Source organism: Passer montanus, unplaced genomic scaffold, assembly GCF_014805655.1.
Source record: "Passer montanus isolate IOZ18808 unplaced genomic scaffold, ASM1480565v1 scaffold21, whole genome shotgun sequence".
NCBI lineage: Eukaryota > Metazoa > Chordata > Aves > Passeriformes > Passeridae > Passer > Passer montanus.
In genome coordinates this window covers 3162554-3185188 of record NW_024366703.1, presented here as the reverse complement: position 1 = coordinate 3185188, position 22635 = coordinate 3162554, and the positions used below count along the sequence as shown (strand labels likewise).

At 38.5% G+C, this 22635-nt stretch overlaps 1 protein-coding gene across 1 annotated transcript in view; it reads right to left on the bottom strand.

The window, feature by feature from the left end:
• PCGF5 (polycomb group ring finger 5) overlaps window positions 1–22334 on the bottom strand; it is a 67626-nt gene extending 45292 nt beyond the window's left edge. Inside the window, exon 1 of the mRNA XM_039708740.1 lies at window positions 22251–22334. The gene's annotated coding sequence lies outside the window, so the exon portion shown is untranslated. The remainder of the gene's footprint in view (window positions 1–22250) is intronic.
• Window positions 22335–22635: the final 301 nt, after the last annotated feature.

The following is a 22635-nucleotide window of genomic DNA, read 5'->3' as shown; positions in this document are numbered from 1 at the left end:
ACAAATCTACTCATGACTGTTATGATGGCAGAACCAGAAAACAAACAGGCTTGAAGGGAGATAGAAAAGTAGCAACCAAATTGCCTCATCTTTTACAAGACAAATTAAGGATATTCACAATGTCTTAGGGAGTTTACTCTATTTCAATCCATTTTCAACAGGAGTTCTGTTTCCAGCTCTCTCAAGAATAAAACCTTTAAATTAGTAACACAATGTTGGGTGGACTCCATTTAGTTTGAACTGCATGGGACTCATTCATGGGAACTGCCACTTCGTCAGCCCATTGAAACTGTCAGCTTTGTGAGAGAAAACCTGTGACTTAATTTGTAAAACAGAGCATGTTTCTTCTGGATAAACTAAGAGAAAATAGGGGACAGATCAAGATACCAAGCTTCACATCCTCCTATGATCTTTTTTGACAGCACTTTAACATATGTAGAGAGTCAAGATCTGTGGAGCAACATGTTCCATGTGATCCTGTCCATCTAATTGTGTGACTGCAGTCACTGTGGAATTTGACCTACTGAGTTAGATAAAAAACCTTTCATATGAAAAAGCAAAAATAAAAGCTCTTTAGTATTTCAGATGTTTTTAACAGCTCACATTAACAAATAAGAGTCACTGCAAGTAATATTTCACTGAAAGCATCATCTTGAAATTCTAATAATTTTTATCCACTATACTAAAGGTAACAATTAAGCAAAACTGATATATTTAGTTGATTCTTCATGTGAATAATGTGCTAGTTTTGAGGACAGACAAATTCAGGATTCTAGCCAGAACCTATTCTCAAGTGAGCAATCAGCCCATGACTTGGCATCATCTGCCAGTTCTGCAGTGACATTAGCTTAAGAAGTTGACTGCTGGTTTGCCCAGCCTTAGTTCTGTGACTGCATGCAACCAAAGAAGTTTGTATAAATGGTGTCAACATGTGACATTATCGTGACAGAGTTTTCTAAAGAAAATATGTATAAAACAGTTCTCAAGTATGCAAAATAAGCTTGATATTGTTTTTGCAATTACAAAATCCTGGCCTTCAGACTCTGCCTGCATGTAAACAGCATATTCTTGGTTTATGTGCATTTAATTAGAATGAACACAAAATCAACCAAAAACTGTGAGACCACGTTTACCATCTCGGCATCTTGAACTTTCTCTTGTAGTACTTGGAAGTCTGGATTTAGTGCAGTGCTAATGAGACCATGTGGCTTTTAGCTGACCAGATTGTGGCAGTTTGGACTCCCTGTTTTTAGGGTTCTTGACGGAGCAGAGTTGAGTCTTTCTCAGAATACAAAGAATATACATGATCCTGCTTTTACAAAATTGTACTGCCTGCTGAAGCTAATTTTCACATTTTGAACTTGTCCACTCTTATCAACTAGACATGGTTGTAGACTACTTTGCTGCAAAATCCTGAAGGAAGAAAATGTTGGTGAGAAATGTACCTAATACTTCAGATTACAAGCTTTTGAGTCTAAAATGTATACCAGTACAGGCAAAGCCCTTCTAGAAATCAAGATGTTAGAATACAACAAAATAATACCTGTTTTGGTCCTTAAATATATAATGTCACTTAATGAAAACATCTAACAAATGTACAAATTGGATCACTGTATTAAGAATCCTGTTTTGTATATAGAGAAGCAGACCTTAATTTGCTCCTCACAAAGAATCACAATCTTACTAAAATCACTACATTCCCCTGCAGGGATTTCTATACTTACATGGCAGGTTAACTATATTTATGTTACATCTTCAGGCTTGGATTGTATAAACATTACTATCTTGCTTCACTATGCGTGCCCAGAGTCCATGCAAACCTACAGTGCTCATTAAAATCGTGACTACCAGCTTCCATCAAGCTTTATTCTGGAAGTTCATGCAGGAATGTACAGATATATGTAACAGTCACCTCCTTATATCTTAAAAAGGTGTGTAAAGTCAGCAGAGAGAATGCATCATTCTTTACTTTTGTTTTATACCTAACTGCTATTTCTAATCTGTATTGCAAGAGTTCCAAATTCCATAGTGACTGTGAAACACGAAGATTTTATGAGATGAGATTTATCACAGATATAATAGCTCATCTTCAGATTGCCATGTGCCTTTTCACTGTATCAACACACTTGAAAAAGCACAAACATACCCTAAACATTTTTAGTTGCAAATTTTTTCACATTTTGTAATGAACTGAGCTCCATAAATGTTAAATACATTTCAAGAATGGTTTTCCAAAGCAAATGATAAACTGTGCTAAAGATATCCAATTTCTGACCTTTCTACATTACCACAATCTGTATGCATTTTACTGAATTTTTATAGATGTGACTATTTTCTTCAGTGCTGTAATAACTTTAGGTTCTTAGAGGCATGAAGCTAGAAGGTTTTACCTATCAATGTACACGGCAAATCTCTCTCCATTCCCTAATCTAATATCCCTGGGAAGCTTTTAAGAGTAAAAGGCGTAATACTCTTAAAATTATTTCCCTTTATCACAAATGCATAGATGGGAATACGAAATTTTGACAAGGAATTTGGCTTATGAGAACTTGTTGATACATGTAACACATAGTCTGCTCCTATCATCATCATGCTGTCTATTTAATAATTCACATTTAAATACAAGACCTGAGTTGCCACAGCTCAGTAGGAATAAAATTAAGGCGATTTACATTTTTCCTGCTGAGAAATATAGAATTCTGTCTAGTGTTATATCCTGTGTCTTTTAAACTTGTCAGAAACACTGGTGCCATCATAACCCTCTATCAGTCAGGAACTAAAATATGTATTTGGGGGCTGTGTCTTCCGTTATGCATCAACTTACCAAATTCCTGACAGAAACAATTGTTACAAAATATGTCTAAAACAGATAATTTCAAATATGGAGTAGCAATTCACAGTTTTACCTGATATATTTAAAATCTATTGTACAATTTTCTCCATTGCATCTGTTTTTCTTAACATTTGTACCAGTGAAACAATACCTTTACCCTGCCTTTTTCTTTCTATATCAGTTAATAGTATAAAAAACTCAAGAATAGTTGAAAACTGTTAAGATGAAGTACTGAATCTGCTTTCTTATAATCCTATTTTATGTTAATGTCCCTCAGTCAATAAGGAAAAGCTAATGAATTTCAGTAGAAAGACTCAAAAATATTCCTGAAAATGAATGCTTTTGGTGCAATTAATGTGTTGCTAACAAAACCACCTAACAAAGAGAAAAGGAAAGTGTACTGGTTTGTTGAAGATAGATTGCATCCAGTCACTTTTTTAAAGAAGGAAAAATTAACTCCACAGTTTGTCTGGATTTTAGGAACACTTGTCCAAATGTTTACATACAATTTTTACTCAGTAAAAAGTCTATTTTACTATGTTTGTTAGAGCAAACATTCTTGCTATGCACATGACCTCTCAATGGTGTCATTTTCCAAACCACTGTCACTGATGTACACAGGAGCCAATTTAAATGGCACTTAGTGACCAAAGAACAATAAACTTGTAACTGTGGGAAATAGTAAAGGTAAGTGGAGCCTTCATCATTAAAAACTTTCAAAACCAAACTGGATAAGGTCATGAGCAATCTCATCCCCCACTTTCAGTAGGGGACATGGAATAGATGAGCTCCAGAGATCCTTTCCAACCTCAGTGATCCAGGGATTCTGTGAAATCCTAACCAGAACTACTCAATAAGTCAGGAATATGTTCACTTCATGCAGTTTCAGCCTACCTGCAAACACAAGGTGTACAAGGTGTTAGTCACCCCATGTGAGTCTGACCAGCCTCAGAGGTGAATGCCATGAGTGCTGGGGTCTGGTCTCACACCATGACATTGGTCTCTCCTGAGACCAGTGGTTACTAGGGATACTCCCAAGCCTGCACTGGCTCTGTCACCTCCTTGTCTACATTACCCACTGGGATCCACTATGCTGAGCATGATGCCAGCTCAATAAAAGCCACCGGGTTCTCCTAAAGATCAGTACAGAGTGGTATCAGATTGCACAACAGCTACATGTCCCTTCCCATTTGCTCCATGCCATGTCTAAAATTTTTAATTATGAAAAAGCTACTAGTTTAAGGACAAAACTACCATTATAGTAAGCTTCCTGGAATAGTGCATAACAGCAAAATACACAGTCCTGTTAAACTGGGTTAATGGCGGCTTTGCATGGCCCAACTTCCCTTTTTTTTCCCTTCATTCAAGTTTTTCTATTTCTCATCTCCCTTCTGCATTCCCCTGCTTCTGTTGGTTGCTCCATTTCTTAGAGGCACTAAATTTTAACTCAAAATCTGATGAATAAATTTAGCTTCCTGAGAAATAAAGGTGTTTTCAAAATAGTATAGCTTTGGGGTAGAGATGTTATTCCATGTTATTTGTGTAACAGGAGTCCAAATTCTTCTCGAAAAGGAAAACTCGGTAATCTCAAATAGCAGAAGATGTCCTTTCACAGTACAGAATTCTACTCAATCAACAAAGTTTTATATTCAGTGCACTATTTGAATTTAGAAAACCTACAACTCAACTGTCCTAGACGAGACTGCCATTCCAGAAGTGGGTAACTCAGGCTGGAAACGGGCTCTCTGTTAGGTGTGGTTCAGGGTGAGAATGAGGGTAGCCAAATTCAGGGTCCAGGCTATGTATTATCACAATCCAGCTCTAGGGAAATCTGGGCAAAACTCTATGGATTCAAGTTTCAATTAGGTCTGGTTTTTGCTTTTCTGAAAGCACCAAGGAAATCATACACCTTGGGAATTCTGGGGCAACTGTCAACCAGTACTCCCCAGTAAAAGAGCTCTGTTGAGCAAAACAGCCACAGATACGTGCCTTTTGGTCTTCTGTGCACAAGGGAAGAGCCTGTGTATTTTGGGGCAGAGAGGGCCAAGGGAAGACAGAGGATGGAAATTTGGTTCCTCTACAAGAAAATAAATCAGAAGAAAATCTAAAGGTGACTGCACTATTTAGTAAAGGAGTAAGACAAAAACTGTTAAAAAGAAAACAATTTGTTTTCTGAAAGAGAAAAGCAGGTTCATTCTTTGAACTAGCCAACCCCATGAATAACATAAGTGAACAGATATATCAGCATAATCTAGTCACACAAGGTCCAGGGCAAGCTGAGTCACATTTACTGAAACACCTGACAGTATTTTTATTGGTATTTAACAAAACTGGCTAGATTACATTTAGAGCAAATATATCCAAATATATCCATTCAGCTAATACCTTCAGCTGCAGTTGAAACATACCCTTTTGAGAGTCCATCTGCTCTAAAAAGTCTCCAATATAAATTGTGTTGAGAAAAAGATGCATTACTGAGCCTGTTTTACATAAAGACTAAAATATTTCTAGCTGTTTCCTAATAAATTTTTGATGTCAGCAACACAGGAAGACATGACTGCCTAGGAATTAAACCTCCAACTCTCAAATTCCAATACAATGTGTTAATCACAACATTAGTCTTCATCTGAATGTTAATTTGACACGCATTTAAACCAGACAGCTAATCTCTGAGGTGAGATATTTTATTTTAAAAAACCAGCCATATTGAACATTTAGCCTACATTTTCCCTTATCCTGCTATCGATACCAGCTTCTGAAAATAGTCAAGATATTGGCAGATAGTTTTAGAACAGGTTTGGTAAAAAAATAAGAGTTAAGTCACAAGTTTTCAGCATATGGAGGCAAGTAAAACATGTAGCAAGATGCAATATTTGAAGATAAAAAGCTGGATTCTTCAGAACTTCATGCCTTATATAGTGTGTGTCTGTATTTATAGATAGAAAATTTTATACACTTGCGAGTGAAACAGAATTTTTGCTTTAATTGCATTTTTGAATTTGGTTTTAAGCAAGAGCAAATGATCACTTAAGATGGCTAAGATTCAGACCCATCAACTCATCTTTTTCATATCAACAAACATCTCATGAACATGAATATTGCTGTTTACACAGCCTAATCCCACACAATACCATCACGACTTCCTGAAACAAGTTATTTTTATGTCTCTATGATGCATTTAAATGTACTTTTACCTCTGCTGTGATGAAGAGATTGTTTGTTAACACACATCTAGAGCTGATACAGTGTTTTACAGCTATACATGACTTACTAAGAAGGAAATAAAAATGCACAGTTATGCTAATTTACAAAGCAGCGGTTAATATTAATAATCACTGAAACAGAAATACTGTCTCATTTTATGTTTGTAATTAACTGAAAGTATTTTTGGTTGGAAATAGAAGAATGCTGTTACAGATTCACTCTGCAGTGAGATTTAAATATAATATCTCTATCATCGCACTGTTTGCAGCATGGTTAGAAATGTGCTTGTGAACTACTCCCATTCCACACACACACAAGTACCACAATCTCCCAATAACATGGGGTGAAGACATCAAATAAAGGACACCACCAGTGCCCTCAGTGCATTGATAACTGGGAGAACAAAATGTCACTCCTTCTAAGTCCTGTAATTCTTATGTGAGAACATTCTAGTGCATTACCTAATACAAGTGTGCTGGAAGCCTGTGGACTATTCAGAATCAAAGTGGTCCTACTGCTCTGCTGCACTTCAGTCCTAAAGCCACAAAGATGCCATTATAGTCCCAAGGGTGTTATGTTTGCTTAGGTTGTGATCATTGCTCAAGCAGAAACTGCTCATTTGAGACTGCCAAATTTGTATTCTTTTTCTAGTCCCTTCCTCAGACCTCCCAAACCCAGGATGGTTAGACACTGTAAGTATCTCCTATTCTGTCTAAAGTACTTCCAATACTTCATAAGCTCTCAAGAAAACTCTCTACTTCACCTTGGAGTCAGGGACTCACTTCACTAGCATGTGAGTAGGGATGAGGAAAGAATAAAGAATAAAGTTTTCACACAATATTCAACCATTGTTATGTAAAGAAAACTACTCACATGAGGAATGCTAGACTGCTTACATCCCTACGGACTCTGTGTCAACAAAAATAATAGTAACCTTTTTTCTCTCTATTCCCAAAACACACTGAGAGTAAATCTGCAAAACTCAGTAAATTCCAGCAAAAAATTCAGTTCCACCAGACTAATGCCAAATATGATCTTTGAGATCTCATTTCTCTAAAAAGGAATGCATTACATTAGACAGGAGTAGGCACAAACATAAGAAATTTAGTCAAAACATCCAAAAGGCTCCTGCACAAGAAAACTGATACTCTAGTTAGAGAATGTTGAGGATTATGTAATGCACACAACTGTATAAGTAGTCTGTTTTCTGCAGTGAAAGGAATGAAACAGAGTACCTACTGATCTAAATACAAACTTTTGTCCAAGACAAACAGAAATTATTTTTCAACTCTTGAGCAACTTCAATGGGACACACAAATACATACCTTGAATATCTTTTATGTGTGGATTTCCTTCTCAGTCTGAGTTAGAAATATTCATCTCCCGCACCATGTACTTAATGTGTTCAAAAGCACTAAGGTTATCTATAAAATACTGTGTTCCTCCTTGCTGAAAAATGTTTTGTTATTTAGATGCTCTCTATGGCTTTTTATAGCTTAAGTCTCAAATGCTTCCTTAAGTCTTCCTGCTAAATAACTGCACTGGGCCGGGTTAGGACAGAATTAACTTTCTTCCCAACAGCTCATATGGTCTTTTAGTTACCTGCCCAAACCAGTGCTGACAGCACACTAAGGTTCTACCTATTGCTGAGCAGTGCTTGGCCAGCACCCAGGCCTTCTCTCTTTCTCACTCCCACCACAGTGAAGACTGAGGGGGTGCAATACATTGGGAGAGGGTGCAACCAGGCAGATGATCTGAACTAAGCAAGGAGATATTCCATGCCACGTAACACCACATTCAGTCATGAAAAGGATGGGATGTTAGCTGCCATTTCCTTGGAACTGGCTGTTCATCAGTCTTCCTGCAGGATGTGGACAGCAACTGCCTTTGCCCCATTGTTTTCTTTCCTTCCTCTCATCTTTCATCTATCCTTCACTTTATAAATGTTAAAACATTTTTTTTTAACCTCAACCCCCAAATTTTCCTAGTTTTTCTCTTCCCTCATCTCACAGGGGCTTGAGGTGAGTGAGTGAGCAATTTGTGGTGCTTAGCTGCCCACTGGGCTTAATCCACAAAAACAACATAATGAAAAAAATTAATGATTTTCCACCTTTCTGTTGTGCTGCCTGGTGATGTACTCACGTAGGTACTGGGTGTTTATGTACATTGTGACTAAGCCTATATTTGTGTTGCAAGCAGATAGAGGCTGTCCCATTTCTCCATGGCCAGATGCACATGTGCATGGTATGACATGACCAACATCTCTGAGGGATGGAAAGAATGCAGGAGTGAGCTGGGTGCCAGATGAAGTACTTACCCTAGGCAGCATCCAGCTCAGTTTCTAGTTTGCCTATAGGCCAATTAGCATAATCAGAATAATTTTGTGTAACACTATACATTGATTATGAGTTGCCAACATAAATGCTGTGAATGGACTTGTCGCAAATTAAACACAAAAATTCTACCAAAACATAGCCATGAACTGCCCATGCTTCTCACTCAGGGGAGAGGATGTGTGAAAAGATTGTGACAGATGTTAGGGACATTGTTTACTATGCTGCAGGAAGACGTTTCATTTCTATGGTAATAAATACTTTATAAGAAGCCATACAGATTTATGGCATAATCTCAGATATTTATATCAAGCTATTAAATATTTTTAAGACTGGGAATATACTAGATACAAATGACAGTATTCTTGGGTGTCATCCCACTAAATACTTGTTGCTTTTACTGCATTTCATAGAAAGGTACCATTTGTATTACTGAATATTCTTAATGTCCTCTCACTGAGCCCTAAAATGCTGTATTACATCTAAAATAAAAAACACTTAGCATTAAATTTTCACACATAAATTTTATAGGTAAAATAGAAATCAAATGTAGAGTCTAATTTAGAAGCCATTACAAACAATTTTCCCTATTGACTTTAAGGGGATTTGAACCTGTGGCTTTTCACTCTTAAAATAAACACTGCATTACTGTGACACATGAAAAATATTATGAATACTGAAGAACTAGTTTCACCTACTTCTTGGAGCACACTGCTTAAAGGGGCTTAAAGATTACTGCACATCTGAAGTAAAGCTCTATCTTGCATACCACTGAAATATTGTACAAAGATGGCTTAAAGAACGTGGTTATTAACAGGGATATTTACTGATCATAACAAAATATTTATTTTTTGTCAGTGGCCTGAAAAAATTTGCCACAATGAAGAGAAGGAGCCATAAAGATAGGAATCCTGGCTTCTTATGGTTCCTAAGCATATGCTAGTTTTATTTACACAACATACTCCCCTGTGTTACTTTAGGGAAGCTGGGCATACAATTCCACACAATATTTATTTCCTCTAACTTTATTTTAAAAATAAATATGAGCCATTTAATAGAGTCTGATTTTCTTCTTTCTGAAAGAATTCTGGAACGCTGATCTTGGACCATTCTGCACCTTAACTGGTTTGTTTTTATTAATGGTTAAAACAACACATCTTTTCTAGGTTTATTTTTAAATAACATAAAAATATAAATGGAGAAGGGTTTAATACAGAACAAACAGGGAACAGTATTTTTACAGAAAACTTGATGGCTAAGCAAATGTCTAACCTACTTTGAGACCAACATGTTATGCAAATACAGTACACAGCTCTCCCTTGTATCCCAGGGCTATCTTTTGCAGACTAGCTGTTGCTTTACTTTCCACATACTTTTTTAATACTACTCATCAAAAAAGAAGATAAAGGACTATTTAAAACTTAAATATTCAGCTATTTTACAAGGGGCCCTATCATGCCTTTATAAAGTGCTGACAAACCACACTAGATGTGTTGTACTTTGAAAATGTCTCACCTGATTAATGCCATCCTGCTGTCTTTTTGTTACAGATGTCTCTGTTCTGATTTTTCTGAAATAGCAATCTGAATTCTGGAGAATTACAGGTAATTGCACAAAGAACTCTTTGCCAGGACTGTGTGCAATTAAACTTCCAAAAGTTACAGCAAAGACTGACTGCAGAACCTTTACTGTAATACGTATCAAGTAAAAAAAGGCCAATGATCCAATCTGAGTTGCACTAAAAAGATTCATTTTCTCCAGAAGTTCAACAGATTATTTTGATTAAAGCATCCTTCTTAATTTTCTATTGTAAAGAGCAATCCACAAAAATCATTACTAGTTTCAAATGTTAACAAAATTAAAAATACTAAATAGTAATCTGAAGTACTCTGGTTTTTATTACCTCATTTGCTAAGATACAGTAATTTGATTTTCTTCTAATCAGCTAGACTGAATAATCTGGTTTTGAATATGATTTACTTTATCTCAAATCTTTCAATTTATTTAATGAAAAATAATATCAAGAGATAGCTTGCTTACTGTCTGGAAGTGCCACCTTAGCTTTACTTTTACTAAGCTGTGCCCCCAGCCATCCATGATAAAGCATGTGTGCCAAGAACTCGATCATTCTTTTAGGTTTTCTTCATTCAACTTTCAAGACTTCTGCATCCTTCTTAATGTGCAATTGCCAGAATCAAGTTCAGAATGAGTGATAATCACAGCATTAAAAACCACTGAATCAATGTAATTCAACAACTGCTTGATATTCCCCTTGCCCATTCATCTAAGACTACCTTCATTCTTTTGTGTCCCCTTGACACTGGGAGCTGATTATACCATGACCCTTCAAAACTCCTTTAGAAGTCTGAGCTTTGTGAGGGAAGAATGAGGCACTCTGCAAACAGAACCTACAAATAGTTTCTACATAGTGATTTCTCTTTTGCTATCTATCCTATTCCTCTATTTTATTATCTTAGATCTTAGCTCTGGAATATGCATATGGAAGTGTATAAGACTTCTATTTGAACTCATCTAATGTCAGGGAGCTTAATTACATTTTTATGGAATATATAAATTTTAGAATTACTCCCATGTGACATTTTCTGCTGTTTCCCTCATGAGCAACTAAACACTGCAGACTTATTTCTGTAGTTTTAAGCGCAGAAGGAGTTGGTAGGACATAAATGCTTAGCCTTCCCCATTTTCATTGTTTTTCTTCCACCTACATTATGATGCCTTTTTGATTCATAATTAAGCTGACTCTAACCTTTGACTCAAACTATTGTACAGAAATCATGATTATATTACTGTAAGAAAAGTGCCACATTATGTCTCCATTTCATTTTTACCTAAGCACTGGTCATTGCTCAAGGGCCTGTGTCATCTTGTTAAACTAATTTTTTTCATGAGTTTCTCCCCTCCCTGCTCCCTGTTCTTTTTTCTGGCTGCACTGAACACAGAACTAACAAACTTCTGGTAGCAGCACTTTATACCAGCTGAAGTTGGCACTTAGAAACAGTGAGATCATGGCTTGAATTGCAGTGCAGTGGATACTGAACAGGTGTTTTTATGAAAGAGCATCTGGGATATAGGCCTGGAAAACATACACAGAGACCTTCCAGTCTTCTGTCTTGCAATTTCAAAGACAAAGGTTTTGAAATTGTACCAGAAAGTTCATCTACATAAGATTAAAAATAATCAAGCCATTTCTCTGGTATTAGGTGACTGATTCCACTCAGTAAACTTTTAGTCTGACAAATCTTTACACAGCACAATTCTGGAAATATTTAAAGTAAAAAAAAAAAAAAAGGTAATTTTAGTGCTACAGAAGTGAAAAAAGAGCAATTAAGATTTTCTAAATTTAAATAAAATTTATTTGGTTTTAACCATCTGATTTTAAATGAAAGACCCTTTTTTTGCTTTGTGCAAATTCACAGATTTAAATTTGGAACTTCTGCAATAAGTATAATGGATTCAAATTGTGGGCCCTTAAATTAGCAGGAATGCTTACTAGTGCCTTCAGTGAAAACAGAGTCAGAAATAGGACAAGGTATTTTCTAGGTGAATAATGATACAGCTTTATTTAAATGTGTGCAATATTTCAACCTTTTCAGTGTTAAAAAAAAATGAATTCTCTTTTGATTTTATATTGTGGAGACTGAAGAATGCATCTCAAGTAGTATTTACAAATAGCTTTCCTTTCTACATCTTAAGGAAGGAAAAAAAATCATACTAAAAAAATCATACTCAAAACATCTTTAATAGTGGCAAAAAATCTAGCACTAGAAAGTTGACCTGACTTTTTGGCTAGTTTCCATATAAAAAAAAAGTTTTCTTACATTTAAGATACTTAATTTGGTTAAAGGATGAAACATATCTTAGTGGATACCATGTACAACAGAGTAGGAGCTATGCAAGTCAGAACCCCTTTAAACATAGTTTTTCTAGTAAAAAGTGATCTTTGCCTAGCTCAATGGAACTATTTGACATGCTGTAATCTATGCTAAGCAAGGCTTATCTTGCAGAGCAGACAGTGACCTGAATTCCAAGGAAAATATTTAGAATTTCATACCAGAACTTGAACTCTAGATTTTTCTCAACAATCCTTCTATGATTTCTTTTCAGTATACACAGGTTTCTTCTTATTCCAAAATTTATCTTCTACTTGGATTTTGATCAATTCCTTGTGTTTGTGAAACAAGAAGGAACATGCAAAGAAAAGAAAAAAAGACAATGAAAAACAGACCTCTGAATATGAAGCCTTGCTAACTCAGAAGTGTTGCAGAGAAAAGCACAAGCATGAGACCTAAAAAACAAATGACTGTAAGCATTGGCTCACACAGACAGCAACTCCAGCCCCCGCCCCCCTTCCCCTTCCTCAAATGAAAATATTTAGCACCTGTTTGCTTACAGGAATACAACTCTCAAGAAGTCCAGTAATGTCTGGTGCAGGTAATTGCAATGCAGTTCACTCCTGCAGGGACATCCTAACTATGAAGGTACTGCAAAGATCTGATCTACTGCCTTTCCTCTAGAGAAGGGATACAGCTTCAACATCTCCTCCTGCACCTATGCATATTCTGAACAAATAAAAGAACAAGTTTAAAAAGATATTTTTTTCCAAAGGTTTTTTTCCTATGTTGGGACCACTCTAAAAAGTTCTGGAGTTCCTGGTCATACTACACTGATTAATTTTGGTACATAGTACAAGAGCAGCAACTGCACAGTCAGCAGTTGGATTTCCATGCCCTGTTTAACTTAAATGGAATCACTGCTTTCCTTGTATTTGGTATAGGTCCAGAGACTGAGGCCTGCAGAGCTGGTGACTTCCAAGGCAATGTTGCTCATGGTAACATGATAAAATGAGCAACAATGGAGTATCAGGTTTTCTAATCACTATTTAAAACCTGTGCAGCCCACAAAATACCTAGAAAAAAAAGTGGTCAGAAAGAAGTGACTATAGTTTAGCAGTTCAATTAGCCTGTGAGATGCAATGCTACATTTCATGCAACACCACTGTCCAGTATCTGAAAAAATGGTCACAATCATTAATGCCAATGTTCTACCACTCTTACAGCAACACCACACTGAGCTGTCAGATCTACTCTAACCTACAAAAAGCTCCTGCAAAACAAACTTCTGAGGCTTCACCCAATACAGGATGCTCAGCAATGGTTATGCTTTTCTTACTGGTAGGAAAGTACAGGAATCAACACTTAACTGTCAATTGCCACTTTCAAGGAATGTGAGGGTTAATTGCTGTGAACAATATAAATTTCACCTACTCCAATAAGCACAATCATTAACATCCCACCCACTGATGTATAAGTGCATTGTCCAGGTTCAGGTATTGTGGGCTTCTTTCTCTTGTCCTAAACTTACACTAGTTCTTCCCTAAATTCTGCCTTTCTTCATGCAAATTCCCTATTGAGAACTCATCCACAGGATACTACCACAGCCTCCTAAAGAACGCTTTCTTTAATAAAATATTTTTTAATGAAACTTGTTTTAAAGGCAAGAAAAGTTGCAAGATGGTTCTACTAGCAGCAAGATGTGTATGTTCTGGAAGCTGACTAGAAACTAAATTCTACTCAGGGTTCTGGTGTTACCATGGCACTGGGCCACAACTAATATACTCTGTCTTTATATTACACTAAACATAAGCAGATATCTTCTCAGTTTCTTCAAGCTTGGGCAGCAAGAGCTTACATATGCTTAAAAATTACACAGATGCATCTCAATGCATAATTCCTTCAAGAAATAAAATAGCAACTTTGTACTTCCAAGCAGCACACCCAAGGATGTTAAGCAGGAAAAATATACCTGTATGACTAATGTCCCTCCCTGAACTCAATTTGTCCATTATGTTCCTTTGTTTAAATACTCAACCTTTATACAAAACCAATCTCTTATACATATCCATGAAGCTAAACTCAACAGAATTCCATACCTAAATGGGCCTGGTGAGATCACTATAACTTCAGTAAAAATTACAGACTTCAAAAGAATTGCAGAGGAAAAAATCTGTGCCTTTGCACATATGTGAACTGCAGCACTGGTTTTAATGTTATATTTACTACCAAACAAACTAGTATAAAAGACAGTTATATCCTTTTCTAGTATTTTACTCCCAGGTGTTTGATATCACACACAGTTATATCCACTTGTTCCTCCAGTATTCCAGTATTTCAGCTCCCCAAATAGTAATAAAAGAATGTTCTCCACAACCTATTCAACAAGACAACACTGTAAGCCACAATTTACAGATACAGAAAAGGGAGACATAGAAGTCTAGGTCCAAACTGTTTCAAATACTCTTTATTTCCATACACCTGATGTTCAAAGGTTCAACTTTTCAGGACACTCAGGACTAAGTAAACAGCTCTGTTTCACACAGTTTTGATTGTACTGGTGATGTCGAAACAAAGGCAAATTTAGCTGCATATGTCTCACAGCTGTTAAAAATGAAAGGCCATCTGTGAACCCCTGACCTATATTACCTACCCAGCAAAAAAATAGTAATTTAGTATTCAAGACAGGCAGATAATAGTCTTCCAAGGCAGTATTCAACTTCCCTGAGCTGACTATCCTTTGTCTTCCTGCAACATTCCACTCGTGTGGATTCTACGTTCACCTGCAGGTGAGCTGGGGGTGCTGGGGAGAAAGCCTTTTAAGAAGTGAAGTGAGGAGCACTAAAATGGATAAATTACAGTCACACCAACAACCCAAAATAAGAAATGTTCTAACATTTTGGCCTTTAGCTATATTAGAACAGTTTAATTCTTATACTGAACCATTCCCAAAATACAGAAATTCTACTGCTGAGTTACTATGGCTCCATGCAGTCTAAGCCATCAGCAGTTTGACTTCTGCACCTGTCAAACAGACTTCACCTTTGTGAATAAACAGAATCAATACCAAGCCAGAAAGAACTGAAGTGAAGAGAGGTTCTTTGCTTGTCCTGTCTGCTGTTCAAGAAGGAACAAAGAAAGGGAAAGTTCTCCTCAATGACTTGGGTGTGTACACCTGATGTTCAAAGGTTCAACTTTTCAGGACACTCAGGACTAAGTAAACAGCTCTGTCTTTGGAAAATGTCATGGGCAAACTCCCACCAACCTCACCTAAGAACATTTATAAACATAGATTATTTTTTTCAAAGGCTTATACTTTGATCAAACACTTCTACTTTCACAAGAACAGGAAAAAATACCTTTATAATACAAGGGCAATAATGAAACAAAATTTGAGGTCCTGACTTAATGAAAAGGTTACCAAAACCATTTTTACACTTGGCAAAATGACATCTTCTCCCTAATCTTGTTCTTGGAATTATTTACTAACTGACAATTTTATAAGCAATTTGAGGCAAGGTCTATGGTAACTTAACTGAAGTAAGTACAAGGAGTACTTGTGGTTACTCTGTCTACAGGCATATTCAGCACTGGCATAAAGTCAAGTGGATAAACTGAAGCTTAAGTTACAAAGTTTCCATCAGCTTAAGCTAATGTTTCAAACTATTTGTATTTGTGTGGGTTCTTCCTTTGGTTCATGAGAGTCAAGACACTTCCACTGAAAACATCCAATAAAAATTATATAGTAAGTAACTATCATCCCTCGTAAGAAATTTCAGTCAGCATATTACCTGTCAGTGCTCTCTTGTATTACCCACTCACTCCAAAAGATGGAAACTGTAAATTCAAAAGTCCAATGTTCAGCAGATGTTTGCAAACGTTCTTTATTTATCAGATATGCTTGAGAAATCTAGGTGTAAAACAGCTAGGTGGGAGGAGTGAGGAGGGTTATCTTCTGCCAAGAAAGAAGTCAGATGCAGAGTTTGTATCTCATAATCCAGAACCACAAAACACCGAACTTGCTCCAGCAATTCTAGTCCATGTGACCCAAACACACTGCTAGTGCAGCAGCCTAGCAACCATCCAAGAATGTAAGACAAGAGATTACCCTCAGTTAATATCAGAGAACTGTTTTCTCCATGTGTGCTGTTCTGTTTATGGTATTCTCTCAATGTTACACACATATTAGCAAGACTTCCAGTGCCAAAATGAAACCCCCACTTCTTAATCCTGATCACCAAGTCAAATGTGGAAATGAGGGTTCACAGATCTTCTGGATATTAAAAATAATAGACTTAATTGAAGATACTGTCTCTAGTGTGTGGTGACACTCCACCTCAGTGTTCTGGTGGGAATGATCTGTTTTCTTTCTGCCCAGGACAGAGCACTACCTCAGAATTTCTAACTACACTATTATCCCATTTTATATAGGTGATAACCACACTTTTTATCAAATGAGCTATTTCATTGCCATAACTGAAATAAACTTACAGCAACTGTTCCAAATTTGGCTGAAACCTATGGTCAGATGAACAGCAGAGCTGATCTAACCAACCTGCTGTACCAAAAAGAAGGGCAGCACCACTCTGGAGCTTGTTGATCCATCTCTAAGTCCATTTAATACTCTAGAGCAGCAGAAAACTCTTCCCTAGTTTCTTGTTGGGCTTGTATGCCCAACAGTTTGTATGGTTTTTCCTATTGTATTAGTGGATGTACTTGACGCTATCACACCTGGAAAAGCCAGATGCTAAAGCAAAGCTCTGTTACAAGTCTCACTGGTTTCACCCAACTTCACAATAAATAAACTGAAAGAGCTTCTCTGCAATTAATGATAATTTTGAATGGGAGATTAATCCCATGTAAATTTACATTTTAAATTTTCAGCAATAAATACACAAGAGTTACGCATCAATAGTAGATTTTAAACACTAGCCTGTGTAAGGCACCAACTGTCACTGAGTACATAATTTCAAGTAAATCTATTTGCATTCTCTGATCACTATCCACACAAAAAAAAAACCCCACTTGTACTTTTAGTAAATATGTATTTGGGATGAAAGCATTAAAATTTACTTTATCCATGATATATCAAAAGAGTTAAGATGGAAAGCTGAAAAATATTGGTTTGATTAAGCAGCTCTTCAAAATCACTTTGTATGCAGGGAAATTCTACAGCCAGAATCAACCAAGAATACTTACTCAAAATATCATTTATATCATATAAAGGATCTTTTGTCTCTGCCACTAGTACTGATGATTCTTCAAAAAAGTAAACAACAATTTTATAAAACCATGAAAGAAAGAAACATCTTCAACTTCATTCAATACACATGCTGGCTATTTAAGAGATAATCTTTCATCTGAAAGAAAAACTGTGTTTTCATTATGAAATTAATCAAGAGTCTGGTTTCTTACATATTTCATTCTTCTTCTTAAGGAAGGAAATAAATATAATTACATTTGCTTTAATCAGTGGTGGCACTTCTCGAAGATCAAGACTTTTATCTCAGGATCTACTACTTTTTTTGTGGCAGAGAGAATTTCTCTCTCTGTCTGATCTGACTAGCAGTAACCAGCACTGAAATCTATCTCCAGAATACTTAAAATTTGGATTCCCTTACTTTAAGGTACTTTGTTTATACACAAAGACTTTAATAGATGTAACACAGTGCAAAAAGTCAGACTGAATTACAAGGGGTTCCCCAAGAGCTTGTATTTCAAAAACAAAGCTGCAACAACAGGTGAGCAAAACAAGCGTGTAGGGTGGAGTTTGAAAGATGGGAATAACAAACCGGATGTGAGCGGTTTTACAGCAATTACAAACTGGGACTCTCCCTGCTGGTATCAGATTGCACTCACAGATTCAGCTGACAGAAAGTAATTCTGTAACACTGCCATCAATACCATGCATGTAGTGAGAATCATAGCCACGAATCAGGAAAATACCACTCTTCACTATTTAGGTCTCCCTGCTGTTCCGTGCTACATCTCCACTGGTACGTTGTATGTGGGAAGGGTTCTTTCTGATAAGAATTAATTGTGTTCCATTAAGCACATGGAACACAAAGTGCTTTTCCTCCTTCTGGAAGAACTTATACTGAAGCTGAGCAAAGGAGCCACCAAAGGCATCCCGTTTAGTGTGGATACCTGTTCTTCAGCACTCACTGCTCCATCTCCACGTGTGCCCTCTTTAAAACAATGAGCACCAAGGCAAGTGCCAGTGCAGACTCGGTGTGGGAAGGCAGTTCTTGAACCATTACAGACCGCAGCAACTTGAAGCTCTCCGTGAGGCACCAGTCACTGACACAACAGTATCTCAAAGAAGTGAAGATGCTCCTGTAACTGTTCTCATCTGTGACCTCTTCTGAGAAAGTAAGTTTTCTTGTCTTTTCCTGGTTAGATCTTTCATGAAAATAGGAATATTATGGCAAATCAGTAGGCTACTTTAATTCCTCTCAAATCATACATAAACCAATAGCAAACAAAATTATTCTATTACAGGAAATAAATGACCAATGCAGAGCAGTAAATGAACAGTTTGGTTAGCTGTTAGGAAAGCTACTGACATATGCATGAATTTCACTATTAATAATTGAATAAATTGTTTCAGTTTTAGGTAACCAGTCGAAATTATTTGTTTCACAAGTAAGAACCAATAGTAAGAGCAATGGAGACCATAGTGCTCAAGTAACACTATATATCTTTCATTCCACAAGTGGCCCACCCTTGACAGTGAACAATTTTTGGTTTATAAGCAATAATCCAGATAAGGACAGCAACACTTATATTTCCCACAGCCACACATTGAGACAGACACTGTCTTGTCACAGCCTGATGGAACTGGCTGCCAGTGCTACACCTGCTCTGCTCATTACAGGCTTCAGTCTCAAAGCCTGCCAAGCTGTTACTTTTCACGGCACTACACCTACTGGAGAAGGTTAAAGATAAAACCACAACAATCAGGAAAATAAGCTTCATTGTAAGAAATGTTTAAGGCACTACCCACCATCACTCAAAAGAGATAGCTACAACACTGACACAGAACTAACTTTGTTTCTTAATCTTTCAAATATTTAGTCTAATAATAGAAATAAATTTTTTTTCCCAGACAATTGCAACAAATGTTTTTTAACTGAGGATTTGGGGAACAAACAACCCCAAGCTAAGGTGTACTTGGTGCAAAGTTTTCAATAGTTAAAGAAAGGATTCCCCTTTTCAACACCAGCAGTATATCTTTCTACAGGAAATGATCAAAACTTGGCTTGGGACTATTGCACTGGTCTAAAAAGGGTCTTTACAGCCAAAACTGCAAAAAGGAACTAATCTTTTGGGTTGTTTTTTTTTTCCTCGCTGGGATGTTCTAATTGAGATAGCTGGAAGAATATATGAAGATGCTATTGGCACCAGTCTTTCAGAATATGGAAAGATTATAACTTGATTTTTTTTGTAAAAAAGGTTGTGTAAATTTTTATATATATACACACACACACACATCAGTAGGTGATGATAAGAACAATTCCTATGTATGCCCAGCTTGGCAAAAATCAAGATACAAAGTTCAGACAGATAAAGTTTTTATCTGCACTGCCCTCCACTTTTCTCTAAGTTCTTCTGTGCATTCCGCAGTAACTTGCTTATCAGTCCTAAAAATGGAGCTGCACAGGAGCAACTTAAAACCAATACATTTTTATCTCACTTTATTTTGCATATTCTGCAGGCTTAGAAGTGAAACTGAGAATTTTTCATTTCCACTTTAAATCCTAGGGTGTTCATAGAGCAGGGAAAACCAGCTAGAGCAGAGTGGTAAGTCCACTTTCTGCATTATCTCCTTTACTGCTGTCAGCTGAGGTCTGGGCACATAGAACATCACACACACTGTATGTTTTTATCTTCTTTTAAGGAAATGGAATAAATAAGGATGAATGCTACTTGATCATTGAATGAAATGCACAACTAAATCAGTACTTTTCCTGTCTGTTAACTTGATCACCCAGCATACCTAAGAGATTCTCTATTACAGTGCTTTCACTGTCACGTGCAGTCTTAACTTGGTTAAGACTTCAGAATTTCTGATAGGGAGATGTTAAAACCCACACAATGAACCCTGAAGTAATACAATTTTCCCACACTTTACTGCTCTAATCCTCTAATTAATCCTATGAGGTGCCAGTGCATAGTTCTAGACAAACAAATATGATAACAGCTCCTTTTGCCCCAACAGTGACAAACTCCCAAGCAATCCTTTCCGTTCCCACGTGGAGAATGACGAGGTACAAAACAGAGGCAGTGAGATAAGGGATACCTGATGCCACAGGAAACAGAATCCTTTCACAGCAGGACATACAAAGACTTTCACATACTTTATACTGTAAATGCAGTTGGTTGGATGTGTGAAGCACTACCTCCCCACTAGAAACAGTGACTTTGTTTCTTCAAAGTGGTAGGTATGCCAAGAAAAAATAATGTTGTACAATTCATAGTTCTGCCTCTGTACAGGAAGACAACAATGTTCCCAAAGCCAAGAAGGATGAAAAATCCACTTTGGAAGCAAGCTGCATTTGAAAGGACAACTATATATAGGATCCAGACTCTATCCCATTTTAAAGACCAACAGGCAAGAGGACCAGGAACAGAAGTCTATCTAGGTACAACTCCAACATGTTTATTAAATCAACTGGCTTAGCTGCTAAAAATACATATTTATGTATTTTTTACAGAGACTGGTTTTGCTTTAAAAAACTAAGCAAAACCCAGATTAAAAGCATCTGGGATCTGTCTCTGGCTTCAGGGTATGGACATAGTGTGATGCTACTTTTAGGTATTATTGTTTCAATTTTGTTTTGAATTAATACACTTTGAATAACACAGTTACTTAATTCTTACCATTTACACCCCCCCTCCCCCCATAAACTATTTGGCTAAAATAATGGGTAACAAGTTGATAACTGAAAGAGGTTACCATTGAACCACTGAGCCAGAAAAACTGCAATTGAATGGTACAAAACTTTCACAGTTCACAAACCAGCCGCAGGAAACTGCTGGGTTTCTGAGCATTGTCTACACTTCTGACATTCCATTGCGTGTCAGAAACTGACACCAACCTTTCACTCGCTACGGTACCAACTATGCTCCCTCACAGTTGTGCGCGTGTGTATGTGAGATGATTCACTTGCTTTTATTTCAGGGAACTGATGATTCATTCAATCGTCTCCAGATCTTATTAATCTACTAAATATGCACATAAAGGAGGCAAAAATTAAGTTCTTAAACTTTTTTATGCTCACATGTTTATTCTTTTCTTTGAGAGAGAACAGAAGCAATTAAACATGGGAGACGAACCAGGACAGGTTACGTTTCTGCTCAAAGGCAAGGTTTGGGGAACACACCCAACCCACGTGTAAAACGAGCAGCCGTGTTCCAGCGGCGGACTGCGAGGGGAGGGGAGCTCCCGTCCCCTGCCGGCCGGGGCTGCTGCCTCTGCTCCGGTACCTGGAGCGGGCAAGGCGCGGCGGACCGGTGCGTTCCACCGAGGGCTTGCGCCTCTCCTCCTCCGGTGACATCTTACATAATAAGCCAAGCTAATCACGCCGGAAGCGAGCCAAACCGCCGCGGAGCATCAGCGGGGATAACTGCCCGCGAGAGGAGATGCTCGGACCGGCACCCGCTCCCCTCTCGCTGCCCGCCCCGGCGCCTTGCTAGAAAAATCCTCGCCGGGGCGGCAGCGGCTCCCGCAGCAGGCGCCAGACGCGGAGCCCTCGCTCGTCCCCCGCCGTCTCCCCAGGCAGCCGCCAGCATCGCGGACGGCACCAGCCTCTCCCGAGCGCTCCAGCCCCGCCGCCTCCAGCCCTGCCCGGCCGCCGCCGGCTCCCTCCTCAGCGCCGAATTGGAGGAGAAAGTTACTCGGCGGCGGCTCGGCGTCCGCCGCCGCCGCAGTTCAAGAGCAATGTCACGTTCAACAACTTGTTATGACACATGATCCCCCCCGCACGCATCCGCACCTCGCCGCCGCCTGCCCGGCGGGCCCCTTACCTTCCCCTGCAGAGGCCACGGGCACCCGCGGGCGTGTGCGGGAGTGGGTGCGTGTGGCAGCGCGGGCGGCGCCGGCTGGGCGGGGGAACGCGCCTCGCCGGACTTGTCAGCGGGCGGGGGAGGCTGCGGGGCGGCGCGGGAAGCGGCACGGAGGGGAGCGCGGGGGGCGGAGGAGTTCCCGGGGCTTGTTTACGCATTGCCGCCCGCCCGGTGCAGGCGCTGCACTCTCTGATTGGACACAAACTGGGGCACAGCCCGGCTCGGGCGCTGCCGCCCCAGGGGCCCCCGGCGCCGCTCGGCCGCCGGCGGAGCCCCCGCCGGGCTTGCGCCCTGCGCGTGCCCGCTGAGGCGGCGGGGCCGGCGCGGAGCCGCTGCCCGGTCGGTG